Source organism: Vombatus ursinus, unplaced genomic scaffold (genome assembly GCF_900497805.2).
Source record: "Vombatus ursinus unplaced genomic scaffold, bare-nosed wombat genome assembly UNPS02010980.1, whole genome shotgun sequence".
NCBI classification, from domain to species: Eukaryota; Metazoa; Chordata; class Mammalia; order Diprotodontia; family Vombatidae; genus Vombatus; species Vombatus ursinus.
The window spans coordinates 8,087,776-8,115,601 of record NW_020950758.1 but is presented as its reverse complement, the minus strand read 5'-3'; the positions used below and the strand labels follow the sequence as shown (position 1 = coordinate 8,115,601).

General features: G+C 46.8%; 1 pseudogene; it reads left to right on the top strand.

Annotated features, from left to right (window-relative positions):
* Window positions 1-12,060: 12,060 nt before the first annotated feature.
* Window positions 12,061-12,964, top strand: LOC114038363 (annotated as a pseudogene).
* The last annotated feature ends 14,862 nt before the right edge of the window (window positions 12,965-27,826 follow it).

Below are 27,826 nucleotides of genomic sequence, written 5' to 3'. Positions count from 1 at the left end.
TGTGTGACATGGGAAACCCTGCCTGGCATAGGACCTGCCCAGCATGGTGTGCCTACATCAGAGAAGGTGCTGTGCTCTATGAGCAAAGTAGAATTAAAGTAGATTAAAAAAAAAAACCTCGAGATGCACAAATTTAGAGAATTCATGTCAAATGTTCACATGGACTATTTGTGCCCGACTTGTGGCAGAGCCTTCCCAGCTCGTATCGGTCTCATCAGCCACAGTCGGACACTCTGAAACTTGACTCTAACATAATGATGTCATTTGGGTCCTCTTCACGAATGAAGGACAACTAACCAGTAAGGGACTGTCTATCTGGGAGGGGGAGGGGTAGATAGGAATAAAATTTATTTTTTAAAAATTAAATAAAAAACCAATCACTTCAAGAAACTTTTGAGTTTTAAATTTTCCTCCCCTCCCTCCCACCTCCCTTCCCAAGACAATGCACAATCTTATATAGACTATATATATACATTCTTATTAAACATATTTTCACATTAGTCATGTTGTAAAGAAGAATTAGAACCAATAGGAGGAACCACCAGAAAGAGGAAACAAAACTCAACAGAAGAGAAAAAAATAGCAATTCAACTTCCATAGTTCTGTCTCTCAAGGTAGACAGCATTTTCTGTCACGAGACCTTTGGAGATGTCTTAGATCCTTGTATTGCCAGGAAGGGTTAAGTCTATCAATATTAGTCATCACACAATGTGGCTGTTACTGTGTACAATGTTCTCCTGGTTCTGCTCACTTCACTCGGCATCAATCCATACAAGTCTTTCCCAGTTTTTCTGAAGTCTGCATGCTCATCATTTCTTATGGAACAATAGTATTCCATTACGTTCATGTACCACAACTTGTCCAGCCATTCCCCAATTGATGGACATCCTCCCAATTTCCAATTCTTTGCCACTACAGTAAGAGCTGCTATAAATATTTTTGTACATGTGGGTCCTTTCCCCATTTTTATGATCTGTCTGGGATACAACCCTAGAAGTGCTATTGCTGCCTCAAAGGGTATGTACAATTTTATAGCCCTTTGGGCATAGTTCCAAATTGCTCTCCAAAATGGTTGGATCATTTCACAACTCTACCAACAATGGATTAATGTTCCAATTTTCCCACATCTTCTCCAACATTTATCATTTTCCTGTTTTGACATGTTAGCCAATCTGATAGGTGTGATGTCTTTGTTTTGATCTGCATTTCTCTAATCAATAGTGATTTAAAGCATTTTTTCATATGACTATAGATGTGTTCAATTTCTTCACCTGAAAACTGCCTGTTCATATCCTCTGACCATTTCTCAATTGGGGAATGACTTGTATTCTTATAGATTTGACTTACTTCTCTACATATTTTAGAAATGAGGCCCTATCAGAGACACTGGTTGTAAAAATTCTTTCCCAGTTTTCTACTTCCCTCCTAATCTTGGTTGTATTGGCTTTCTTTGGGCAAAAACTTTTCAATTTAATGTAATCAAAATTATCCATTTTGTACTTCACAACGTTCTCTATCTCCTGTTTTATCATAAATTCTTCTGTTTTCCATAAATGTGACAGGTAAACTATTCCTTGCTCTCCCATTTTACTTATAGTATCAGCCTTTATATCTAAATCATGTACCCGTTTTGACTTTATTTTGGTATAGGGTGTAAGATTTTGGTCTATGCCTAGTTTCTGCCGTACTGTTTTGCAGTTTTTGTCAAATAGTGAGTTCTTATCCCAGGTGCTGGGGTCTTTGGGTTTATCAAACAATAGATCACTATAGTCATTGACTACTGTGTCTTGTGTACCTAACCCATTCCACCCTCCATTTCCTAGCCAATACCAACTAATTTTGATGATTGCTGCTTTATAATGATGACCCCCTTCTTAAAACACTTTTGTTGTTGTTCAGTCATTTCATTGTGTCCAACTGTCCATGGACCCCATTTGGGGTTTTCTTGGCAAAAATAATGGAGTTTCCTTCTGCAGATCATTTTACAGATGAGGAAACTGAGACAAACATGGTTAAGTGACTTGCCCAGGGTCACTGAGGCCAGATTTGAACTCAGGAAAATGTCTCCCTGATTCCAAACCCAGCGCTCTATTCACTGCAGCGCCACCTAGCCATCTGATAATTATAGCCCCTTTCTTAAAACACTACAACTTATAAAGCAGTTCTTTCAACCTTTCAGGGTAGTACAAGAATTACTATCCTCATTTTTTAGGATGAGGAAACTGAGTCCCCAAAAGGTTAAATGACCTGCTGACAATTACACTTGTCTAAGGGACAGAACTGGAATCCAGGAACTCCTGACCCTCTTTACTACATACAGGCTTGCTTCTCTCCTGTGATACTTAGAGCATTCAGAAGTTGTCTGTCTGTCCTGCCTTCCTGTTAGACAGGAGCTCCTGAGCCCCAGGAGGGCAACGTTCTCAGACCACGTGAGAAACAGGAGTCCAAAGGCTAAGGGCTTTCGGTTAAGACCCACACAATGGCAATAACCAGAGAGAGCTGAGGATGAGCCAGACCCTTGTCTTGAGGCTAAGGCTGGGTGACCAGTAGAAATGAGGTGGCAGAGATCTGCCGGCTCTCTCGTGCTGCTGGCATCATTCTCTGCCCCATCTGCACAAGTCAATCAGCCAGGACCTGTAGCTTCTGAGGTGGTGGATGTGGGAAAGACCCTGACAGGGAGCCCTCAGAGAGGAGAGCAGACGAAACTGCCCCTGAGCCCTCAGCTCTGTCCATCAGTCTGTCCATCCATCCCCTAGCCGAGGGGGTGAAGAAGCTCAGAGCTCCCCCTTCTCCCCTCTGCCTCTTCTCTAAGTGGCAGTCATAGAAATGCTAGAGCTCTTCTGAAGCCCCTCAGAGGCTCCAAGCCGTCATCTCCTCCTGGGTTCTTGTACTCAGCAGGCTGCAGTCCCCAGAATCAGAGGGCTCCAGGTCAGGGATTTTTTTTTTTACAGTTCCTCTGTAACACTCCTGGACTCCCTGTCTACACGAACCCCTCCCTTTCTCTTATTTCCATCCCTTTCCCCACCTGCCCCAGGTCTCCTTCTTCCTTTTCTTCCATCCCAAGTTCATGCTTCTTGGTGCAGTCGCAGCTTCCGGGTTCCATAAGGTTCTGGTGTCCTGGGGCTTCCTCCAATCACCATCAGTGCCCTTATCTGGCTCCCATGCAAGGTCTACTCATGGACAACATCGTGCCCAGGCGTGGCTACCCCTACACCCCTGAGACTTCACCCCCCCCCCCCAAGGCCTTCATGTAGAGTCTAGAGCAAGGAAGGCCAGAGCCTGGAAGAGGTTGAGACTAGCACCCAGAAGTCAGGGGCAGCCTTCCCACTAGAGGGCCAAGACTGTCTTCTTCATCTATGTTTGTGTTGGGAGCACAGTGCTAGGCACATTGGAGTCATTGAATACAAGTGCAATTGAATTGTTGAGGTTATTGGGAGACTCAACTCCAGGGACCTCATTTCTAACCCATCACAGTGGTCCAACAGCCATGAGAATGAGCTCACCATCACTGGAGGTATACAAGGAGAGGCAGGAAGACTGCCTATCTGGCCCTATAAGGGCATTTCTATGCCCTGTCCCACCCCCAGCTCTGAGGAAGTAAGGCGAGTGAGACAAAGAAGCAGAACCCTGGGGTCAGAAGTGGGGAGAAGATGGCACCCCAGTTGGCTGCTTCAGATGAGAAAGCTGCATTGACTGACTCCCAGATCAGCTGGGGTATTCCCTTCTGGGCCTGCCTGTGGGGTCCTTTCCCAGGGCTGCCCCCCAAGCCCAACATCCTTGACACCTAATTAAACTGAGGAGGGTCATTATGCATTTCCTTGATTGCCTGGGACAGAACCCTTTGATAGGACTATAGCAATTACCTTGGAGTGGGGAATGCAAATTAAAGGGACCCAAACATTTATAGATGAGCAGGTGAAGGTAAGGGCCTCATGGGGGTGGGGGGAAGCCAAGGCTTTGGGTGCCAGGGGCTGAGAAAGAATGCAGAATGACAGGTCTGCTGCCTGACTGCAGGGGAGGAGGGCTCCCTGGAGGAGGCAGCTGTGAACAGGGCTTTTTTCTGAGGTCTCCTCAGAATGAGAAGCAGGGGATATTTGGAACCTATGGTGAACTACTCCCCTGAAGGGGGAGGGCCCCAAGTAGGGGCCCCCAGCCTCTCCTCCCTTCTTCCTGCTGCCTCCTCAGCCCCAGGGCAGCCCAGGCACTCTCCAGACCCTAAGAAGATGTTTCACATGTCCAGGTCACCCTGGGGTCCTGAGCTTCAGGCTTCCTCTCCAGGGTGACTCAGAGCCTGGGGGCTCCCTCTTGGCTCCCCCAAACAGCATCGCCCGCTTTAGGGCACCCCACACCCTCACTCATATCTTCTTCTGAAAGCCCCAAAACGCTCCCAGGCAGGCAGTCAAGCTGCCCCCTCGTTAGAGGCATGGAGGTCATGTCCCAAGTGCCCACCATGTTCCAGACCCTGCGCTCAGCTTCCTGAACTGAGAAAACAGACTAAAAGGTCCTGGAACAGTCCCTGCCCTTGAGAAGCTGATGTTCTTCTGGAGAGGGGGCAGAGGGACAATGCAGTTCTACTCAAGTAAGTAAGAACAAGGCAATGGGAGGAGGGAGGGCTAATAACAGGTGAGAGGGGTCAGGGTGCAATCAGGGAAGGCTCACCAGGACCTGGCCCCTGATCCAGGCTCTCCACAGAGGACCAGGCTTCTTAAAAGCAGAGCTGAGGGGAGTGTGTTAAGGAATGAGGGACCTTCTGTCCAAAGACCAGGGGAAGGAGAGTGGGTGTGGCCTTTGGGGATCAGCTAGGGGGCTGCTGTTCAATGAGCCGGGAAAGGGGGCCTGGAGCCCACATAGGGAGAGCTTTCAGGTTGGACTAAAAAGAGAGCCTTTGAAAGGCTTGAGCAGGGCAGTGATTGTCAGAACTGGGGCTCAGGTGGATGGGTTAGGCAAATGTGCGGAGGCTGGATTCTCTCCAGGGCCTGATATCATCCATTAGCCAATCAGGTGTTTCCCTTCCTCTGTCTATAACAGAGAAGGATGGAAAGAAACTCACAGACACTGCCAACCTTTCCCAGCCTCCAGAAAACCAGAGGCTTCAATATGATGCCAGGGGCGGCCTTTCCTGCCAGCCCAGCCCTCCCAGCCCCCAGGACCTGGGGAGAGGAAAGTGCTTTGTCACCCTGCTTGGAAACAGGTACTGTCACCATCTCCATCTCCCATATGATCTGCTTTATCACAGAGTAGTCATTGGACAGCTCACACCCTCGCCCCCGGCAATAGGCACTGATCCAGGGGATCCCACGAGGATCTCAAAGCATTCTTCTGCTCTAGCCATCATGCCTGCCTGACCCATGATAGGCCAACCAGGAGCCTCCGACAGGGTGGGGTTGTTTCTGTTTCCAGGTCCGCCCCCAGATGCCTGCATCACTGCTCTGGAGGCACCACACCACTGCTCTTGCTGGCTGGGTTTCAGGAAAGAAGTTTCATCAATTAGCTGGCAACAACAGTCCTGACCACTGAACCACCCCGTCAGCTTGTGAGGCCTCTCACGCATTGGTCTCAGGTGCTCCAGGGGGCCCTGCCTCTGGAGCAAGAGGCATCCGAGTCATTTGGAAGCTGGAACCACTAAGGCAGTGAGGACAGAGCACTGAACTGGGATTGGGGGGATCTGGGTTTGCCTCCTGGCTCAGCCACTGGCTTTCTCGGTGACTTTGAGCAAGACCTCCCCCTCTCTGGGCCCGAGGTGGCCTTCTGTCAAGAGGGATGAGGAAACTGGCGATCTCCAAGGCAGGGCTAAGGCTGATCCCAAGGTCAGAGGTGTGATTAACCAATTGGAGGGTGAGGACTTGAGTCTCATCCCACCCTACCTGCAATAGCCAATGAGGGGCTTGTCTCCAAAACCATCACACCTCCCTTTCACCCTCAGAGCCCAACAGGGCTCCACTCCACCCCCTACCTGTCAACCTTCCACCTTCTGTGGGTATTGGCTCCTTAACCTTAGCCCAATCAGGCCCCCACAGCAGCAGCAGCCTTTGGGGAATCTCCCTCCAGCATGACACCCCCCCCTCACCTCATGGTGGCTGCAGTGCCCACCTCTCTCAGAGTGGGCTCTGTGCTCTGGGTTGCTGATAGGTCAGAGTGCCCAGCTTCCCCTTTCCATCTTTGGTAGAACAGAGTGAGTGGTACAAGACACTGATGGGTTTTGCCCAACTTTGTCTATCTTGAAAGACTTGGTCAGGAGAGAGAAGAGCCCGAAAAAGAAATACACTTTTAAAAAATGTTTAAACCACAGACTAAGAGGGAAACCAATTGCTGAGTCTGACTCATTCATTTTTCACATGAGGAAACTCATCCCAGAGAGGACAGAGAATTTTGGCGAGGTCAGTGCTCTTGAAATCATTGTTATAATAATAATGACAACAGCACTCACATGCATGACACTTTAAAGCTTGCAAAGCACTTAACATATGTCAACTTATTTGAGCCTCACAACTCTAGCAGGTAGGTGTTATTATCTCCATCTTACAGATAGGAACCTGAGGGAGGAGGGTTGTCCTGGGCAGGGTCACAGAGTCAGTAAGTGTCTGAGGCAGGATTCCAACTCAGGTCTTACTAACTCCCAACCCAGCACCCCGTCTGCTGTGCGCCTAGCTTCATCTCAAGCTTCATGCTTCTCCCACACAAACTGCTGCTACCATGCATCTTGTGAGATTCCTGTCCACATCTTCAAGGGAAGAGAAGAGAAGGGAGACAGGAAGACAGTGACAGAGACACTAATGTTAATATTCAAAAACTTTAAAAATTGGACCACCCTCCTCCAAGTCGCTGGCTCACAATCTGGCCGCCATCTTGGACTCCCTACTTGGACTTACCCTCCTTATCCAATCACTTGCCGAGTCCTGTCATCTCTACCTTCATAACATCTCCCTCTATGTCCCCTCCTCTCCTCTGACCCTGCCCCCCCACCCCGTGCGGACCCTCATTACCTCACACCTGGACTGTGCAGTAGCTGCCGTGGGGAGGGGAGGTCTAACTGCCTCAGACCTCTCCCCATGTGGCCAACAAAGTGATTTGCCTAAAGCTCAGGTCTGACCATCTTATCCCCTGCTCAGTAAACTCCTGTGGCTCCCTATCACCTCTAAGAACAAATACACTGTCCTCTGTTTGACTTTTAAAGCCCTTCATGACCCGGCCCCCTCCTCCCTTTTTCACATTCTTATTCCTTCCTCCCAAGGCATCTTTGTGATTCAGTGGCCCTGGACTCCCGGCTATCCCTTACACAAGACCCTCCATCTCCCAGCTCTTTGTCAGGCTGTTTCCCCCATGCCCAGAATGTTTTCCCTCCTCATCCCTGCCTCCTGCTTCCTGGGCTCCTTCCAAGGCTCTGCTCAAACCCTACATCCTGCAGGAAACCTTTCCCCATCACCCTTAAGGCTAGTGCCTTCCCTCTGTGATTATCTCACATTTCTCCATCCTATCTTATTTGTAACTGGTTGTTTTCTTGGTGTCTCCCCGTTAGACTGTAACCTCCTCAAGGGCAGGAGTTGTCTTTTGTTTCTTTTTGTATCCCCAGTGATTAGCACAGTGCCTGACACATAGTAGGTGTTTAATGAGCACTTGTTGGCTAACTGATTAAAAAAAGGGAAAAAGAAAGGAGATTGGGTGTGACTGTCTGACTGCTAATGAGGTGAAAAAGACTATGGCAGCTTTGAGTTTTGGAGGTGAATTCCTCCCTAAATTTTTTCAGCAATTTTTCAAGGAATTTGATAGTAAGACCCACGAGAGGCTGAGGATCTCACTTTCATCATGTACAGAAAGTAAGGAAAATCTTTCAGTGACCTGCACCCCAGAGAAGGGCTGGAGGGATGCATCTCCTCCTCCAAAGAGGGTCAAGTGGGGTATTCTCAAGGGGAAGCTATGGAGCACCAACTCTGGAGTCAGAAGGACCTAAGTTCAAATCTGGCCTCAGACACTTAGGAGGAGGAGGAGGAGGAGGAGAGGGAGCTACTGTTTATCCTTAAGAAATGGTGATATAGGACCCCAAGTCTTATCAGGTGAGACATCATTGGCAAACCTGGGGAAGAAAAGCTGAGCAATGGGGGTTCATGACTCCTTGTTGAGAAGGACTGAGGCAGCTATTTGTCAGCTGGAGAACAGCAGTAAAGGTCTGCTGTCTTTCCAGGGTGTGTATCCAAGGGATTGCAGAACACTGCCCAAGACCTGTTAGAGCACGTCACCTCCACCCACTCTCAGGTGATTCATATGGGCTCAGATTATATGGGCACAAGGAAGGTGTCACTAGTCATCGCTGAGGGCAGGGGAGGGTGGGAAGATAGGCACACTGAGGCACTGTTGGTGAAGCTATGAACTGGCCCAGTCATTCTGGATTCCAATTTGGAATTACACAAGGAAAGTGACTAAATTGTCCATACCGTTTGACCCAGCAACCCCATTCCTGGACATATGCCCCAAGGATGTCAAAGGCAGAAACAAAGGTCAAATTTAAACCAAAAAGTCATAGCAGTGCTGTCCATGGTAGCTCAGAACTGGAAACTTTGTGTGTTCCATCCAATGGGGAATGTCTGAAAACACGATGGTGGGGGCAGGTATTTCGGTAGATATAGCACCAGCCCTGGAGTCAGAAGGACCTAGTTCAAATTCAGCCTCAGACACATAACACTCACTAGCTGTGTGACTCTGGGCAAGTCACTTAACCTCAATTACCTCACCAAAAAGGAAAAAAAAAGGGAAAAAAAACCACTATGGTGAATGAATGTAATTGGCATCATTGTACGATAATGAGAAATATGAAGAATTCAAAGAAATATGGGAAGATTTATATTAACTGATGCAGAGAATAATAAGCTGAATCTGGAGAATGATGTTTCCCCAACTACAATAATGTAGGTCACAGAATAAATGAATTGGAACCCTAAGTGTTGGAAGAGACCATGAAATAGACCTTGGCAGAGGTGAGGAACTACTGGGACAGTTCAGTGGTTGTGTCTGAAGTCAGAAAGACCTGAGTTCAAATCTGGCCTCAGACACTTACTAGTTGTGTGAGCCTGGGCAAGTCACTAAACCCCTGTTGGCCTTGGTTTCCTCATCTGTAAAATGAGGATCATAATGGCCCCCACCTTCCAGGATTGTTGTGGGGATCAAATGAGGTAATATTCATAAAAATATTTGCTGTGTGGCATGCCTTGGTGCTATATAAATGCTAGCTATCCTTGTTGTTATACACTTTGTCGGATAAGGTTTCTGGATGAAGCATTTTTGCTTAATTGTTTTTCTTTGTCACAAGGAACGGTTTTATCTGAAGGGAGCATGGGAAATAACTGTGATATAAAAACAAATGCGTATTTTTTTTAAAAAGGAAAGTATTCCTAAAGATATCAAAGTTTTGGGCAATAAATTAAAGACTTCATGGGTCCAGGCAGCATTTCCATTATTGCTGCCAAGTGAAGGCAAGGATCTGAGGAAAGAAAGGTAGATTTGGGACGTCAATAGCTTGTTAAGAAGATGGCAGATGGGGCAACTAGGTGGTGCAGTGGATAGAGCACCGACCCTGGAGTCAGGAGGACCTGAGTTCAAATCCAGCTTCAGACACATAACACTCACTACCTGGGTGACCCTGGGCAAGTCACTTAACCCCATTGCCTAGCAAAAAAACAAACGAAACACAAAAACAGAAGATAACAGATAAGAACAAGATATGGATTTCTGAATCACAGCTTAAAACATAGGAATGACAATCTCCTGGTCAGGGATGGAGTGCACCTAACAAGGGTGGTAATCGTATATTTGTCTGGAGTCTTGAAATTCTAATCAAAAGGGCTCTAACCTGAAAAGGAAAGTGGGGAGACAGAAAACTTCCTATGTAGACCCACCCAGTTGGATATGATACAGAGTAGCTATGATGTCAGAACAAGAGCAGATGAGAAACCCAGAAGTTCTTAGGAATTAAAGAAAGAGCCAGAAGTAAAAGCCATGGTTTCAGATGCCAGTTCACGAAGGATGCAGGATGGGTGACAACCAAGATAAACTATAGATCCTGATGTGAGTAGCCAAACATGCTCTCACAGGTACCACAGAAATTTGGTAGGATAACACCCCCAGTCACAATCAAATTCTGGAAGGATTTACTTTATTCGAAACAAACAAGATAAGTAAAAACTGGGGCAGAGCAGCTTGTATATTAAGTAGATAGATTAGAGTAAAAATCAGGGACTGGGAAAAGACCATGGTGGAGAGCCTTTCAGTGGCAATCAATGGAGTCCAGTATATCCTCCACTCCATTGCCAAGTTATTTTCCTAAAACACTACTCTAACAATCTCTCTCTGTCTCTGTCTCTGTCTCCCTCTGTCTTTCTGTCTCTCTCTCTGTCTTTGTCTCTCTCTGTCTTTGTCTGTCTGTCTGTCTGTCTGTCTCTGTCTCACACACACACACACACACACACACACACACACAAACCCCTCCACCCCTCCTCCCAGGAGAAAAGCAGAAGGAATGTTGTCTTTGGAATATACTACCGACCACCTGAACAGGACAGAAAGATGCAATAGGTGCCTAGACCTGGGAGATAGAATGCTGAATCTGTAAAACAGTCACCATTTGGCCAGAGCATAGGGTGTATGAAAGAGAAGAATATGATGTGAGACTGGTTAGCCTAGAGGCATGTTGTGGAGGGTTTTCAATGCACATTAGGCTGGGAGATTGGTATTCTACCTTGGGCAGCAATAGGGAGCCTTGAAGAAGTTTGAGCAGGAGATTGACATAGTGAGACAAATTAGGAGACAGATGGTGGACCAGCCATCAGCTGGGGGTGTGACTTGGGTGAGACAAAAAAACATGCTCATTAGCACAAGCAGACGCATGGGTGGAGATCAGGGGAGTGAGCTTGGAGGGAGACGAACGGAGGTAGGTGGACCAACCAGGGAAGCAGTGCCTAAGCCCAGCTCAAGAGCAGAATGTTGTCCCCACCATCTCTGGCACAGGTAAGCTGGGTCTGGAGACACCTGCTACCCCTACGCTGGAGTTGGCTGGCATATCTGGCACATCTCTTCACTGTGCCAGAACCCGAGGTCAGAGCATGCAGAATGTCCAAGGGGGAAGAGATCTTAGCAGTCACCTAGTTCGCCTTGCACCTAAGTGTGAGTCTCTTGGGCCTTACCCCCAATTTATCCTGTATGGATCTTACATGTACAGACTCTTTTTTATGTTGTCTTTCGCCCTCCCCTTAGATTGTGCCCTCCTTGAGGGCAGGCACTACTTTTGGTTTTTCTTTATATCCCCAGCACTTAGCACTGTGCCTGGCACGCAGTAGGTGCTTCATAAATACTTATCAGCCATCTCAGAATCCCCTTCACACAACACTAGCTGAGTGGTGGTCTAGCCTCCATTCCAAGACCTTCTGGGAAGAGGAGCCCACCACCTCGCAGGACAACCCATCTCGTTGCTTGGAAGTCAAGTCCTGTACCATCCATCTGCTGTGCTGGCCCCCACTGATGGCTTCCTCTACTGCTGAGGGCCCCCATTTTGTGCAGGGGCCAATTTTCATTCCCCTCCTGCCTGTGCTTCTGGCTTCTAACTTTGGGGACTGGGTAACTTCACCTTATCCTTGCCTTCACTTTATCCCTCCTTTTTATGCCTTGTCTTCTGCTGTTAGATTGTAAGCTCCTTGAGGGCAGAGTCTGTCTCTTTCTGTTTATATTTGCATCCCCAGCACTGAAAACAGTGCCTGGCCAGGAACCCAGCCAATTCAAGGAAATCTGACCGCATCCAGCGGAGAATGGGCTTTCTGTTCCAAAACCCAAGGCCAGTTTCTGTACCCTCTTCTAAGAGACTCAGTCCAGTACCCGCTATGGAGACAGGATGATGTAGAAGGACGGTGTTGGGTTTGGAGTCCCAGGGACCCAAGTTCAAATCCCATCTCAGATACTTAATAGCTGGGTGTTCCTGGGCAAGTCACTTGGACTAGGCATTGAGTCCAAGTGGTTCTCATTGCCCCGTCCACTAGCGGAGGTTTTGTGTCTCCTTTCTCGGAGCATGGCTAACTGTAGCAGAGTCAGAACTGGATGGCGGATGATGCCGGTGCTGCAGGAGGAGCGGGAGGCCCCGGGGGCCCCAGAGTCAGAGGCTGAGGTGGCTTCCGCGGTGGCTTCGGCAGTGGGGGCTAGGGAGGAAAGGCCGAAGACAAGGAGTGGGTTCCTGTCACTAAGATGGGCTGGCTAGTCAAGGACACGAAGATCAAGTCTTTGGAAAAGATCTATCTTTTCTCCCTTCCTATCAAGGAGTCTGAGATCATAGATTTCTTCCTGGGATCTTCATTGAAAGATGAGGTTCTGAAGATCATGCCTGTTCAGAAACAAACTAGAGCTGGACAACGTGCCAGGTTCACGGCTTTTGTGGCCATCAGTGACTTCAATGGCCATGTTGGCCTGGGTGTCAAGCGCTCCAAGGAAGTGGCCACAGCTATTCGTGGCGCTATCATTTTGGCCAAGCTGTCCATCGTACCTGTGAGACATGGCTACTGGGGGAACAAGATTGGCAAGCCTCAAACGGTGCCCTGCAAGGTCACTGGATGATGTGGATCGGTTCTGGTGCGCCTGATCCCCGCCCTTGGAGGGACTGGCATGGTCTCGGCTCCTGTGCCTAAGAAGCTCCTGATGATGGCTGGAATTGATGACTGCTACACTTCTGCAAGGGGCTGTACTGCTGCTCTGGGTAACTTTGCTAAAGCTACCTTTGATGCCATCTCCAAAACATACAGCTATCTAACCCCAGACCTGTGGAAGGAGACTGGGTCCACTAAGTCTCCCTATCAGGAATTCACCGACCATCTTGTGAAGACTCACACTCGAGTGACTGTCCAGAGGACCCAGGCAGCTGCTGTGGCAACCACATAGATGATGTTTTATATAAACAAATAAATTGAACTATGCCTGCTAAAAAAAAAAAAAGAACTGGACCCCTGAATATCCAAGCCCAAGACCAGTGTTCTGGCCATGACTCAGGATTCCTCTGGCACTCGGATGTTCATGAAAACTGAGCCAGGAGGAAGTCTTCCAATCAGCGTTTGGTGAGAGCTGAGCAGGAACCAAGAGGCCTATGGTGGCCCCAAATCATCCTCTCACATGCCCCACTGGCTTCCCTGGTCACCGAGTTCCTCCAAATTACAGGTTTCAGGCCCGGCCCCAGCAATGACGCAAACTTCATCTGCAGCTAGGAGAACCCTAATCCTGTTTGTGCCCAGGACTGCCGGAGGCCAGAAGTGGCCAGCTCTCAGGTCACAGGCTCAGCCCAGTCAGTCACACCCAGCAGCCGGTACCAGTGGGGCTGGCCCCTCTGCAGCAGCAGAGAAACCTCAGCTGTAGCCCTCCACAGCACCCCTTTCCAGGTATGAACCTTCTTGGATAAAAGGAGGATTTGAACTCGGACACCTCCTGGCTTCCTAAAGGCTTCTGCCTCCTGTCCCATGCCAGTGGCTCCTTCAGAGAAACATAGAATGAGATTTCTGTTTAGAATTTCCCTGACTCAAATATATAGAGAACTGAGTCAAGCCATTCCCCAATTGAGAAATGGTCAGAGGATATGAACAGGCAGTTTTCAGATTAAGAAACTAAAGCTATCTACAGTCATGTGAAAAAAATGCTCTCAATCACTATTGATTAGAGAAAGGCAAATCAAAACGACTCTGAGGTACCACATCACACCTATCAGATCGGCCAACATGACAAAACAGGACAATGATAAATGTGGGAGAAGATGTGGGAAAATTGGAACATTAGTGCATTGTTGGTGGAGTTGTGAACTGATCCAACCATTTTGGAGAGCAATTTGGAGCTATGCTCGAAGGGCCATAAAAATGTACATACTCTTTGACCCAGCAATAGCACTCCTAGGGCTGTATCCCAGAGAGATCATACAAATGGGGAAAGGACCCACATGTACAAAAATATTTATAGCAGCTCTTACTGTAGTGGCAAAGAATTGGAAATTGAGGTGATGCCCATCAATTGGGGAATGGCTGAACAAGTTGTGGTATATGAATGTAATGGCATATTATTGTGCTATAAACAATGATGAGCAGGTCGACTTCAGAAAAACCTGGAAAGACTTATGTGGACTGATGCTGAGTGAAGTGAGCAGAACCAGGAGAACATTGTACACAGTAACAGCCACATTGTGCAATGACTGACTTTGATAGACTCCTATGCTCCTGTGCCCCCATACCTCTGGCCCTGTACCTCTGTGGGCTCCCACACCCCTGGGTCTCCACATTCCTGTGCCCCCACATCCCTGGGCCTCCTATGCTCCTGTGTCCCCACCTCTGTCCCCAGATTCATGTGCCCCCATGCTCCTGTGACCCCATGCCCCTGGCCCCTGTCCCTTTGTGGACTCCCACACCCCTGGGCCTCCCATGCTCCTGTGCCCCCACCTCTGCCCCCACATCCCTTTGCCCCACACCTGTGCCCCCACACCCTTATGGCACTGGGTGTGGGCGGTGATGCTTCCTGATTTCCCCAGGGGCATTCAGCCAAGATTGTTCACAGGCAGGACTTGAATCTGGGCCTTCCTGATGCCCAAGCCAGCCCTTTCTCCATCCTAACCCCACACAGACTCTGTCACCGAGTCTGTTTCAGAGTCTCTAGGGACCTCTGTGGTATCTAGCCCACTCACAAAAGGAAGTCATCTTCTCACACACTCTAGGGGACTCCACCTTGAGCAAAGTGTGCCCCAGAGAGGGAAGGAGACGTCTCAAGGTCACACAGCTTACTCTGGTGTCACAGCCAGGGCTTGGCCCAAGATCCCCTAGATCCAAGGCCAGTCTGAGCTTCTTGCCTCCACATCCCTTCCCACCCTAGCCCTCCAGGCGAGCCCAGCTTAGAGCCGGCCGAGTCCATCCCAATTAAATCCCACTAGGGGAGGTCTTTGGGAGGGGGGAACTAGCCATTGTCAACCTCGGTGCAAGCCACGGAGAATGACCAGCCTCTGGGGCCGAGAGTCAGGGAGGGCTGGCCTTTCGGCACCAGCCAGTGGAGGATCATCGGTCGGATCCGCTGAAGCTGATTTTGTGCAGGAAGGCAGCGACACCTTCAGGGCCCCGGCAGAGGTGTCAGCCTCTGGTGTCCCTCTCCTGTCAGCTCCTCCGGAGTCAGCCTCCAGCCGGCTGACTCTCAACACTGATCTCTGAGGGGTGGGGCGTGGAGGTGGCGGTGGGGGAGGGTGCTGCAGCTCCATCTGCCTCTGCCACTGCTACCACCACCATTTCATTCCTAGCTAACGAGCTCATTAGAAGTGTGGTCAGCGAGAGAGTCAGTAGGATCTAAGAGGACCTGCGAGGCTGCTATCTGAGGACACCCTATTTGAACCCAAAGATTTCGGAGTGCACTGAGCTGGCTGGGTGAAGGGTCTCTGTATCTGGTTACATTTCACAGAATTGCAGAATTTAGAGTTACAAAGAACGTCAATCAACCTGTCATCCGACCCATCCCTGAAAGGAAATGCCTTCCACAGCATCCCTAGCCCCTCCCTTCTCTCACCTCTGACCAGGAGGGATCACTCTCTGAGCAGCTCTAAGGTCCCACTGTGGCTCTCCAGGGCCCCAGGGACAAGTCTCCTGGCAGGGAGGCAGTGACACATCGGCAGGGCTCGGAGTGCCAACCTGCTCAGGCTTTCCCCATGTGGTCCTCGGATCGAGCAACCCATACCCTTTGCCCTGAGCTTCAGTTGGGCTGGACTGGAAGGATGGTTAAGCTTCCTCCTCTGTTCAGGTTACTGTCTCTGGGCAGACCCTGCTACCTGCCCATACCAGCCTGCTCTCTGGGGCAAATACACACTGGCTGGACTGTGAGCTCAGCACGGCCATGTCAGGCACCTCTGAAAGCCCTCAGGGAATCTCCCCTTTCCTGCTAACCACAGCCAACCCAGGGACCCCTCACAGAGCTTGTTAAATGGAAAGAAGTCTTCCCTTATTCCCTCTGAGGAAGAGGCCTGCTCTGGGCTAATCCCTCTCTCAAGCCTGGGGACCCCCCTCCAACCTCTACCAGACCTGGCCCCACGGACCTCGCTCCTGCCTGGACTTAGCCTTTACAGGCCCAGCTGCCAGCTCACAATTATGGTTAGGTTTCTGTTAATCTGTGTGGTTTGGACACCCAGTTCTTCTCTCATGGCAATGGGGATCTTCAGACAGATGGACAGTTCCTATCAGTGATGGGGAGGGCCAGAAACGGTGCCCCCTTCTCCCCCTGGGCCAAAGCTGCTATCCAAGCCAATTCCATTTCCTGAGAGAGTTTGTTTTTTAAATGCCTTCAGAACACGAAGGAAAGAAACTGGTGGTTGCACCGTTTGGGGGCATCTGTGGCGACTGTTTACCGGCAGTCCGATGTGCCCCAGTCCACAGTCCCTTCCCGGACATGTTGAATATGGGCAGCATTGGAACTTGTCTTCCTGACTCCAAGACCCATACTTTATTGGACTCTCTCTGGGGCACCTGGGACAAGTCACACCTCCCTTTCTCCCCTCTAAGTTGGACTAGGTGAGTGTGAGGGTTGTGTGCCACCAGGTGGCGCTGTGGAGCAACTGCCATCAAGGCACCAGGAGTCAGGTGAAGTAGACCACCAAGACTTAGCATCCCCATTTGGCTGATGAGGAAACTGAGGCCCATAGAGGGGAAGGAACTCTCCCTTTTCCACTCCAGTCAGGCAGAGAACAGCCCCGGAACAGGCTTCCCAGTCTCCGGGACATAGAATGGAGTTTCCCTCTAGGACTCCGGTCTCTCTATGACCTATGACAGGATAGCGTAGTGATCCTGACCGTCTCATCACTTGTCCCTCCCATGGACTGGGGTGGGGGGTGGGAGGGCACTGCCTTCTTGAAGCTTTGAACCCACAAGGAAAAAAAAATTCCTATCCGGCCTCCGGGCTCCTTTAAGACAGAATGACAAATGATAACTCTCTAGGAGGGAGAAACACACTGTGTTTGTGGACTGAAAAGAAGAAGCGCAACCTGGAGAGGAGGGAAGGTGTCCTGGGAGGCAAGAGGGTCGGGCTATGGCCTGCCCGGGCCCCTTAGCTACTTGGGTGCGCGGGCAAGTCCCTCCCGTTCTCCAGACCCCAGGTGCCCATAATCCAACAGGATGAGTTGGTTTCCAAGGGCTTTTTCCTAACGCCCCGAAGTCCCAGAATTTTCAGTCCTTGTCAGTTTTTCTCTCAAGTCTCAGAAGCCTCAGGGCCCTGGAGTGCCGACCTGCTTCATTCTGGCACTTGGGGATGGCACAAATGCCTACCCAGCCTGTAGTAGGCTCTTTGAACTGCTGGGATCCTTCCTCCAGAGAGCTCAATGGTCTGGGCTTCAGAAGTCCTGCGGCGGGGGGCGGGGGGGGGCGGGGAGGAGGGGAACATTTTAATTAGAGAATCAGACCCCAAGCAGGGAGGTCCCTGTAATTCATAACCAGGGGAAGTGAGTAAACACCGCTCAAATCTGCCGAAAGGCAGAATAGAAATTATGAAAATCTGGTCTAACTACCCTCATAGAGAGCTCATCTCCACCCCCTCCTCCCCACCAGGAACATTTACCCTCCAGACCTGAGCTCCCAGTGCATATTAATCCACACAGCCTTGGAACTTGCTCCGGGTCTGAGCTGGCCAGAGTGCGGAGGGAGGGAGTCAGGCAGTGAGTACAAATTTACCCAAACCTCTGGGAAGGGAAGGGGCGGGGGGAGGACGGACGAGGACCAGGTCAAGCTCCACATCCCAGCTGCCCACCAGGAAAGTAGGGCAGAAATAAGCCTCCTGCTATCTGCCCTGTGGCGCCGGGCGCCCCTGCTCTCTCCTCCCTCTCCCATATCTGGGCGCGGGTGCGGAGACGTTTTCTACTGACTGAATTAGGAGACTACAGAGACGGATAATGTCTTCACGCAGGCCTCATTTGGGACCAGGCTCAGTTCCCAGGCCAGGCCGGTGATTCTGGCTCAGGATCCGAATGCAATGAGACACTCCCGGACCACAAACTGAGGTCCTAACTTTCTTGAGGACAAGATGGAAATTGGATGGATTCCTAATTAAATTCACATGCACCGCCACACCCTTCTACTCCCAGTTCATCCCAGCGATTTGTAACCCTCAATCTGGAAGGTTTCCTTGAGGGGCAAAGGGAGTTGGGTTACACTCTCCAAGGTACAGATTCTTCATAAAATGGCCCTTTATGCCTCAGGGGACAAGGAAGTCAAACTAATCATTTGAGCTCTAGTTTAGGAAAAACCAACCCAATCTACATAAAAAGAGGTAGCTCTCTTTTCCTATCCCACCCCTTGTCCACCACTGAAAAAGTCTGAAAACGCTCATGACTTCAATAGTGGAACTGGGGGAGCCCCCCCCTACACAAAGCACGTGCCACTAACCACAATCCATTTCTCAACTCTGGCTCTGGGAAGAGTAATCAAGTTCATGCTACTCTTGTTTGTTTGTTTATTTTTTGTTTGTTTTTGCTTTTTGATGAAGCAATCGGGGTTAAGTGACTTGCCCAGGGTCACACAGCTATAAGTGTCAAGTGTCTGAGGCCAGATTTGAACTCAGATCCTCCTGACTCCAAGGCTGCACATTAATGCTACTCTTGATACTAGAAAGGGCACGTCCATTTTCTGCTCCATGATCCTATGCCCTGTGGCACCATCTGCCTTCAATCATTTACCTGGCCGCCTCTCCCCTATGTATGAGTGTCATCTCCCCATATCTGAATATAAGTTCAGTGCCTAGCATGGCATCTGGTTTGTAGCTCTTTGTTTATTCAGTCATTCTTCAGTCATCTGTGGTATCTGAGATCATTCAGACTCAGGAGAAGATTGTAACCTAGGGACCCCTCTTCCTTGGGTCCTCAGAAAGTTTCTCTAGATTCAAAGCATTCTGGGGGTCAACAATCCACAGCTCACAAGCCCCCACAGATGGCTCTCACTGAGCCAATCAGAGAGTGCTTAGTTCAAAGTAAAAGACATTTAATCATGCAGCATAACGAAATAAAAGATAAGAAGCCTATCTCTCTAGCTATTCTTGCAGGCTCTCCACATTCAGGGAACAAGTGATCAGACTATGCATTGAGAGGCACACGTGGAGGGAACGCATGTGGTCAGAGCACGTGTGCAAAGTGGAACGTGTGCATCCAGGGCACGTACATAGTCAGTGCTCATGCTTCTGGTGTGGTAGAGCCAGTGACGGTGATGCCCTGTGGTGAGACTAGTGAGCTAACAGCTGTCCCTACTGAGCCGAGGTCCTTTGTTCTGTCCTTTCGGTGTGCTGCCCTCTGCTGGGCATCTCCACAGTCACTGTTGCTCTCTGCTGCCCCCTGCTGGATCGCATCTGCTCTACCCGGGGCAGACATTCTCCCAGTTGTTCAAGTCTGTCCTTTGAACGCTTTTTCTCTTTCTTCATTCTACACTCTTCTCTGAGTTGTGTTATAGAATTTCTTTTACTCCTACCATGCCCTGGCCCAGGATCTTGATGTGCGTTCAGATCTTCGCCGGGGCTCCACTCAGAAAACTCCAAGGAGAGAGATTGGAACCTGAGGGAGCAGTTTCTTTCCAGACCCCGCAATGGTCGGGAGCTGGTTCTTTTCTATTTGCAGGACACAGGATGCCATTGGTAGATCACGAACTTTGTGTGATTTAAAAATTAACTTACCTCACTGTGCCAATGCATATCTGAAGTGGTAAGGGGGAATGTCCCAATTCCACAATTCAGGCTTGGGTTCCAAGGAGCCCCTCCTCTCATCAGGAGGAGCCCCAGGGACAGGACAAGCCCCAGTGAAGAGGGCCCCTCCTCCAGCAAATCATTTAGTGCTGCTGGTGTGTGGTTCCATTGACTTGTTGTTTCTGACATTCTGTCTGAAAGCATTCCCCGATTTAACACCCGAAAAGCATCTGAGGAAGATTTATGGGCCCCTGAAATGGAGGGAAGAAGAGAGATGAGGTGGATAAAATGTGCCAGCTTGGGAGTTAAGATGCAGCCCCTGCTACTTCATACCTCTCCAGGGACTCCACCTCTTTTCTCTGCATTCTCCCACTTGGTGACCTCATCAGCTCCCATGGGCTTAATGATCATCTCTATGCAGGTAACTCACACATCCATGGATCCTTGCCTCATTTCTTGCTGAGATCCAGTCCTGTATTGCCAATTGCCTCCTGGACATTTCAAACTGGAGGGCCCAGAGAAACCTCAAACTCACATGTTCAAAACCAAACTTCTTATCTTTTCCCCAAATCCACCCCTCCTCCTAACATACCTATTCCTATTGAATGGTTCTCTGACCACACGTGCTCCCACCACCATCATAGTCACCTAGCCTCACGATCCCCATGCCATCCTTGACGCTTCACTGTGGCTCACCCTACACAGCCAATCAGTAGCTGAATCTCGTCACTTCTTTTGCCACATCTCTCCAATGTATCCTCTTCTCTCCACTCACATAACCAACCTCCTACCTAGTTCAGGTCCTCATCACCTGGACCTGGACCTATTGTAACAGCCTCCTAACTGGTTTCCAAGCTTCAGATCTCTTCTTACTTCATCCTCTACATAAAGTGTGAAAGTGATTTTCCTAAAACTAGGTCTAACCCTGTCAACCCCCTATTCCACAAATTCCAATGGTTCTCTCTTATCTCCAAGTATCAACTATAAAATCCTTGATTTGGCATTTAAAGCCTTTGATGATCTTGCCTCTTCTTAACTTCCACATTTTCTTCTATTTCATTCTCCTTGTGGCATTCAATGGTCTGACTTGCTGTTCCTTACGCACGATGCTTCATTTCCCATCTCTGTGTCTTTACATGATTTGTCCCTGGCATACTGCCTTCCTCCATCTCTTAGAATCCTTGGCTTCCTTAAGACTCAGCTTAAATGCCATCTTCTGTAGGATGCCTCTTGGGAGCAAGGTCAGCCTCAGTGACCCAGTCTCCAAAAGGCTCCCATGGGATTGGTTTGGGCAGAGCTCCCCAAATGGATTTGGGGGACATATTTATTCATAATCAAGGATATAATAGGAGTTTAATGGAATTTTCTAACCCCAATTCAGTTGGTACTCTGGGACAAAAAGTTGTGAGTACATAAGAAGAAAAAGGAATAGCTAAAAGAATAGACTTGTCATTTCTTTTTAAAAAAAATATTTTCCAGTTACCTGTAAAAACAATTTTTAACATTCATTTTCAAAAATGTTGAGTTCCAAAACATTTTCCCCCTTCCTTTTCCCACTAATTGAGAAGGCAAGCAACTTGATATGGGTTATACATGTGCAGTCATGCAAAATGTATTTCCATATTAGTCATGTTGTTAAAGAAAACACAGAACAAAAAAAAAACCACCTCAAGCAAAATAAAGTTTTTAAAAGTCTGCTTCAATCTTCATTCAAACTCCAAGAGTTCTTTCTCTGGAGGTGGATAGCATTTTTTATCATAAGTCCTTCCTCTTGGGTCATTGTATTACTGAGAATAGCTAAATCATTCACAGTTGATTATCAAATATTGCTGTTACTAAGTACAATGTTCTCCTGGTTCTTCTCAGTTTACTTCACATCAGTTCATATAATCCTTTCCAGGCTTTCTTTCTGAAAATATCTTGCTTGTCATTTCTTATAGCACAATAGTATTTCCTCACAATCATATACCCCTACTATTCAGCCATTCCTTGATTGATGGACATCCCCTCAATTTCCAATTCTTTGCCACCACAAAAAGAGCTGCTACAAATATTTTTGAACCTATGGCTCCTTTTCTTTTTTTCCTTCTTTTTAATCTCTTTGAGATACAGACCTAGCAGTGTTATTGCTGGGTTAAAGGGCATGTAGTTTGACAGCCCTCTGAGCACAGTCCCAATTTACTCTCCAGAATGGTTCCTTTAGCTCATCACCAACAGTGCGTTAGTGCCCCAGTTTTCTTGCATCCCCTCCAACATTTGTCATTTCCCTTTTCTGTCTCATTAGCCAATCTGATAGGTGCGAGGTGGTACCTCAGAGTTGTTTTAATTTGCATTTCTCTAATCAGTAATGATTTAGAGCATTTTTTATATTACTATGGATAACTTTGATTTCTTCTGAAAGCTGCCTATTCACATCCTTTGATGATTTGTCCATTGGGGAATGACTCATATTTGTTCAAATTTGACTCAGTTCTCTATATATTTGAGAAATCAGGCCTTTGTCAGAGGAACTTGCTGTAAAATCCCCCCTTTCCCTTCAAGTTTTCTTCTTTCCTTCTAATCTTGGCTGCATTGGTTTGGTTTTGCAAAACCTTTTCAGTTTAACATAATCAAAATTATCCATTTTACATCATGTAATGCTCTCTCTCATCTGGACATAAATTCTTCCCTACTCCATAGATCTGACAGGTAGATTATTCCATGCTTCACTAATTTGCTTGTAGTATCACCCTTTATCTTTAAATCACGTACTCATTTTGGACTTATCTGGGTATGTGGTATGAGATGTTGGTTTATACCTAGTTTCTGCAAACTGCTTTCCAGTTTTCCCAGCAATCTTTGTCAAATAGTGAGTTCTTGTCCTGAAAGCTGGGGTCTTTGGGTTTATTAAACACTAGATTACTATGATCATTTATGACTGTATCTTGTGTACCTCATCTATTCCACTGTTCTACTACTCTATTTCTTAGCCTGTAGCAGATATTTTTGATGATTACTACTTTATAATACGGTTTGAGATCTGGTACTGCTCGGCCACCTTCCTTCACTGTTTTTGTTTTTTTTTTTTCATTGATTCCCTTGATATTCTTAACCTTTTGTTCTTTAAAAAAAATTTTATTTGTCTTATTTTTGATTTATAGGATAAAACAAGTATTTCCATAACATTAGTATAATAATTTTAAAAAAGATGATTGCATACAAAGCTGCAAATTTATTATGTATAACTTGCTATTCCTTTTAAATATATAATAAAGTTATCATGTAAATTTCTTTTTTTCCTTTTTTCCCTCCCCCCACCCCCCACTCTAGAGATGGCTACATAATTAGACATACATTAGACACAAATATGTATATGTTTGTGTGTGTATATATATGTGCACATATATGTGCAAAATCATTCCACACATACTTTTATTTATTAGTTTTTTTCTCTGAATGCAGATAGGATCTTCCTTCCTATGTCCTTTGTAGTTAATTTGGGTATTTATAATAGTCAAAGTGACTCATTCACTCAAAGTCATTCTTAAAGCTATATTGCTGTTACTGTATACAATGTTCTTTTGGTTTTCCTCATTTCGCTCTCCATTATTTCTTGCAAGTCTTTTCTAAGCTCATCAATGTTTTTCTAAGATCATCGAGTTCATCATTTCTTATAGCACAGTAGCATCATAATCATATATGACAACTTGTTCAGCCATTCCCCAGTTGATAGGCATCCCTGCAATTTCCAGTTCTTTGCCACCACAAAATATTTTATATTTGGAAATATTTTATAACATAAATATAAATATTTTAGAACACATACGTTCTTTTCCTTTTCCCATAATCATCTTTGGAAATAAACCTAGTACTGGTATTGCTGAGTCAAAGGGTATAGGTACTATAATAACTCTTTGGACATAATTCCAGATTGCTCTCCAGAATGGTTGGATAAGTTCACAATTCCACCACAATGATTGAGTGTCCCAATTTTTCCACATCCCCTCCAACATTTGTTACTTTCCCCTTCAATCATTTTAGTCAATCTGATAGGTGTAAAATAATATCTCAAGGTTGTTTTAATTTGCATTTCTTTAATCAATAATGATTTAGAGCATTTTTTTATGACTACAAATTGTTTTGATTTCTTCATCTGAAAACTTCTGGTTCATATCCTTTGACCATTTCTCAATTGGGGAATGACTCATATTCTTATAGATTTTATAAAATTCCTCATATATTTGAGATGTGAGACCTTTATCTGAGAAACTCCATGTTTCCCCCAATTTTCTACCTTCCTTCTGATCTTGGCTACATTTGTCTTATTTGTACAAAACTTTTTAACTTAATGTAATTGAAATTATCCATTTTATGCCTCACTCTGCTATCTCTTATTTATTCATAAATTGTTTGCCTCTCCATAAGTCTGATAAGTAATAGGTCTCATGTTCTTCATGTTTTCTTGTAGTATATCTTTATATCTAGGTCATGTATCCATTTTTTTACCTTATTTTGGTAAACAGTTTAAGATATTGGTCAATGCCCAGTTTGTGTCATATGCTTTCCAGTTCCCCAATAATTTTTACTAAATAATGAATTCTTATCCCCAAATCTTAAGTCTTTGCAGTTGTCAAATACAAGGTTAACATATTTATTTGCTGCTGTAAATTGTATATCTACTCTGTTCACTGATCTACCTGTCTATTTTTTATAGTTTTGATAATTACTGCATTATAACAGTTTAAGATCTGACCCTGCTAAATCACCTTCTTTTAATTCTTTTGATATTCTTGACTTTTTATTCTTCCAAATGAATTTTGTTATTATGTTTTCTAATTCAAAAAAAATAATTTTTGGTAATTTAATTTAATTTAGTTAGTTTAATTTTAATTAGTTTAGGTAAAATTGTATAGTATCTATATCTATCACATAAAGTATAGGTATAAATGGATTTTTCCTTAGATTGATTTTTTAAAAAGCATTTATTTAAAATCATCAGCAAACATTATTTGTAATGGGGATAAGCTAGAAGCCTTCCCAGTAAGGTTAAGCGTGAAAGAAGGATGCCCACTGTTACTTGTTTTATTCAATATTGTATTGGAAATGCTAGCAATAGCAATAAGAGAAGAAAAAGAAAGAGAAAGAATCAGAATAGGGAATGTGGTAACAAAACCCTCTTTTTGCAGGCAATATGATAATATACTTGGAATATCCCAAGGACTCAACTAAAAAAGTTAGTTGAAACAATAATTTTAGCAAAGTAGCAGGATATAAAGTAAATCCACATAAATCATCAGTATTCCTATTTAACACAAACAAAACCCTGCAAGAAAAGATAGTAAGAGATACCCCATTTAAAATAACTCGACAGTATAAAATACTTCAGAATACACTTGCCAAAACAAACCCAGAATCTATATAAACAAAATTATATTTTAAAAAAACTTTTATGCAAATAAAATCAGATTTAAATAATTGGAGAAATATTAATTGTTCATGGGTAGGCAGGACATTTTGTTCTTCCAGATGAATTTTGTTATTATTTTTTTCTAGCTCTATAAAATAATTTTTTGCTAGTTTGATTGTTATGGCACTGAATAAGTAGATTAATTTAGGTAGAATAGTCATTTTTATAATATTGGCTTGTCCCACCCATGAGCGATGAATATTTTTCCAGTTGTTTAGATCTGACTTTATTTGTGTGAAAAACATTTTGTAATTATTTTCATATAATCCCATGACCTCTAATACTCTATGTGCTTCTGGTAGCAGCCTCCGGGACTCCCCAGTCAGAGGCAGAAACACCATTGCCCCAGATGGGAATCTTCCCCCAGACCTACCCCAGGCATGCTGCTAGGGATGGCTAAAGAGCCTGCCTCCAAGCGCTGGCCATGGTGCTGACGTGAAGGCTGGGCGAAGGGGGCAGCCATCATCCAGGGAGGAGGCTGACTCCTATGGAGAGGGAGCCACTACCCACTGCCACCTTGAGAGCAGGCAAAGCATCCTGCAGCAGAGATGGGAGGTGGCAGGTGGCAGACAACCTCCTGGACCACATCTCCCCTTAGGCCCTAGTGGATACAGCCCAGGACCCTGAACCCAAGAGCTGTGGAGATGACCAGGCTTCCAGCCCCCCTCAGCCCTCATCACGGGTCATGCCCAGATGAGATGGCTGCAGCTTCCCCGATGTGCTCTTGTGAAAGCCAGGGGCTAAGCAGGATTCCTTGTGAAATCAGGCTCTTTGGCTGCAGCTTTGCTTCAGGGCTGGGTCAGGAGCTGGGAATCTGGAAGAACCAGACAGCTTAGAGTTGGTGCCCTCTATGGGCCCTAGCTAAGTCCCAGACTCTCTCAGCTGATGACTTACTGGGCCTTAGAGGAGAATGAAGACAGGAAAGGAAACTGAGGCCCAGAGAGAGGTAGTGACTTGCCTCATGTCACACAGCTAAGCAGCATTAGAGAAGAGATTTGAACCCAGGCCCTTGGACTCCAAAGCCAGTGTTCTTGTTCGAGGTCACAGTGGGCTGACACTCCCTGTGTCTGTGGCCAGGACAGGAAGTCACAGATAGGGCAGAAGACAAGAGACAGCAGGAGAATCTGCAGCTAAGAGCAGAAATCTGAGGCAAAGGCAGGCCAACTGTGACAGGGATTCCCTCACCCAGCCTCCTCCTAACTTTGTCAATGAAATCTAGTGCAACCCAGAGAAAGAGAGAGAGCTCCTGGCTGGGAGGGAGGAGGCAGGGTTCAGGTGACAACTATCTGTCTCTCATTCAATAACGAATGGGTGTTGTCTCAAGGCTTAAAATGGTGAAGGTCCCCCCCTGCACTGGGGCCATCACCAGTCTTCCTGAGCTAAGTCTTGCCTCTGGACTCCAGTGATTCTGGAGGAGAGTGAGGCTGATGACCTTGCACAGTCCCACCTCACTTAAATCCAATTCACTTGCAAATCCAGACATAACTTCCTGATGTCTATGGTCCTCCTCAAGAATGAAGAATATATAACAACAATCTGTCTTACTCTGTGCCATTTCACAGAGAGAATACAAGGAAGAAGAATCAGAATTACAGAGTCCCAAAGTGGGCACCTAGGTGGTTCAGTGGATGGAGTGCTGGGCCTGGAGCCAGGAAGACCTGAGTTCAAATCCAGCCTCAGACACTTACTTTCTGTGTGATCCTGGGCAAGTCACTTCACCCTGTTTGCCTCAGTTTCCTTACCTATAAGATGAGCTAAAGAAGGAAATGGCAAACCATTCCAGTATCTTTGCCAAGAAAACCCCAAATGGGGTCACAAAGAGTGGTGACCTCTCTCAACAACAAGGGATGTCTTCCAATGAGCATTTATTAAACACCTTCTGGGTGGTAGGCACCGTGCTAAGCTCAGAGGATACATAGAAAGGCAAACAAGGCCCTGCCCTTGAGAAGCTCATAATCTAATAGGAGAGACAGTTTGCAAATAACTATGCACATGTAAGATATAGAAAGGATACACTGGAAATTCTCATCAGAAGGATCACCCCAGAGAGAAGGCACTGGCTTTGAGGGGGATCAGGAACAGCTTCTCATTGAAGGGGGGATTTTAACTGGGACTTGAAGGAAGCCAGGGAGTGGGGATGAGGAGGCGGGTAGTCCAGGCATGGGGAACAGCCCCACCTAGAGTCTGGAGCTGGAGTGTCTCGTGTGAAGAACAGAAAGGAGGCCAGTGGCCGTGGATTGTAAAGGATGTGTGGGGAGTCAGGTGTAAGAAGCCTGGAAAGGTAGGAGGAGGCCAAGGTGTGAAGGACCGTGAACACCAACATGAGGATTTTGTACTTGGTCCTGGAGATGATGGGGAGCCACTGGTGTTGATGGAGGAGGAGGCACGACTGTGCTCAGACCTGTGCTTTGGGAAGGTCACTCTGATGGCTGAGTGCAAGATGAACTGGAGTCGGGGCAGACCCATCAGCATGAGGTAATAAGGGTCTGCCCCAGGGTTAGGGTCGAAGCAGCGAAGGGGGCATATCTGAGAAATGTTCCAAGGGTAAATTAACAGGCTTTGGGGACAGACTGGAGATGGTTGGTGAGAGAGTGAGGATTCAAGGGTGACACCGAGGTTCTGAGCTTGGGGAACTTGGAAAGATGGCGGTGCCCTTGATAGCAAGGGGAGTTTGAAAGGGAGGGGAGATAATGAGCT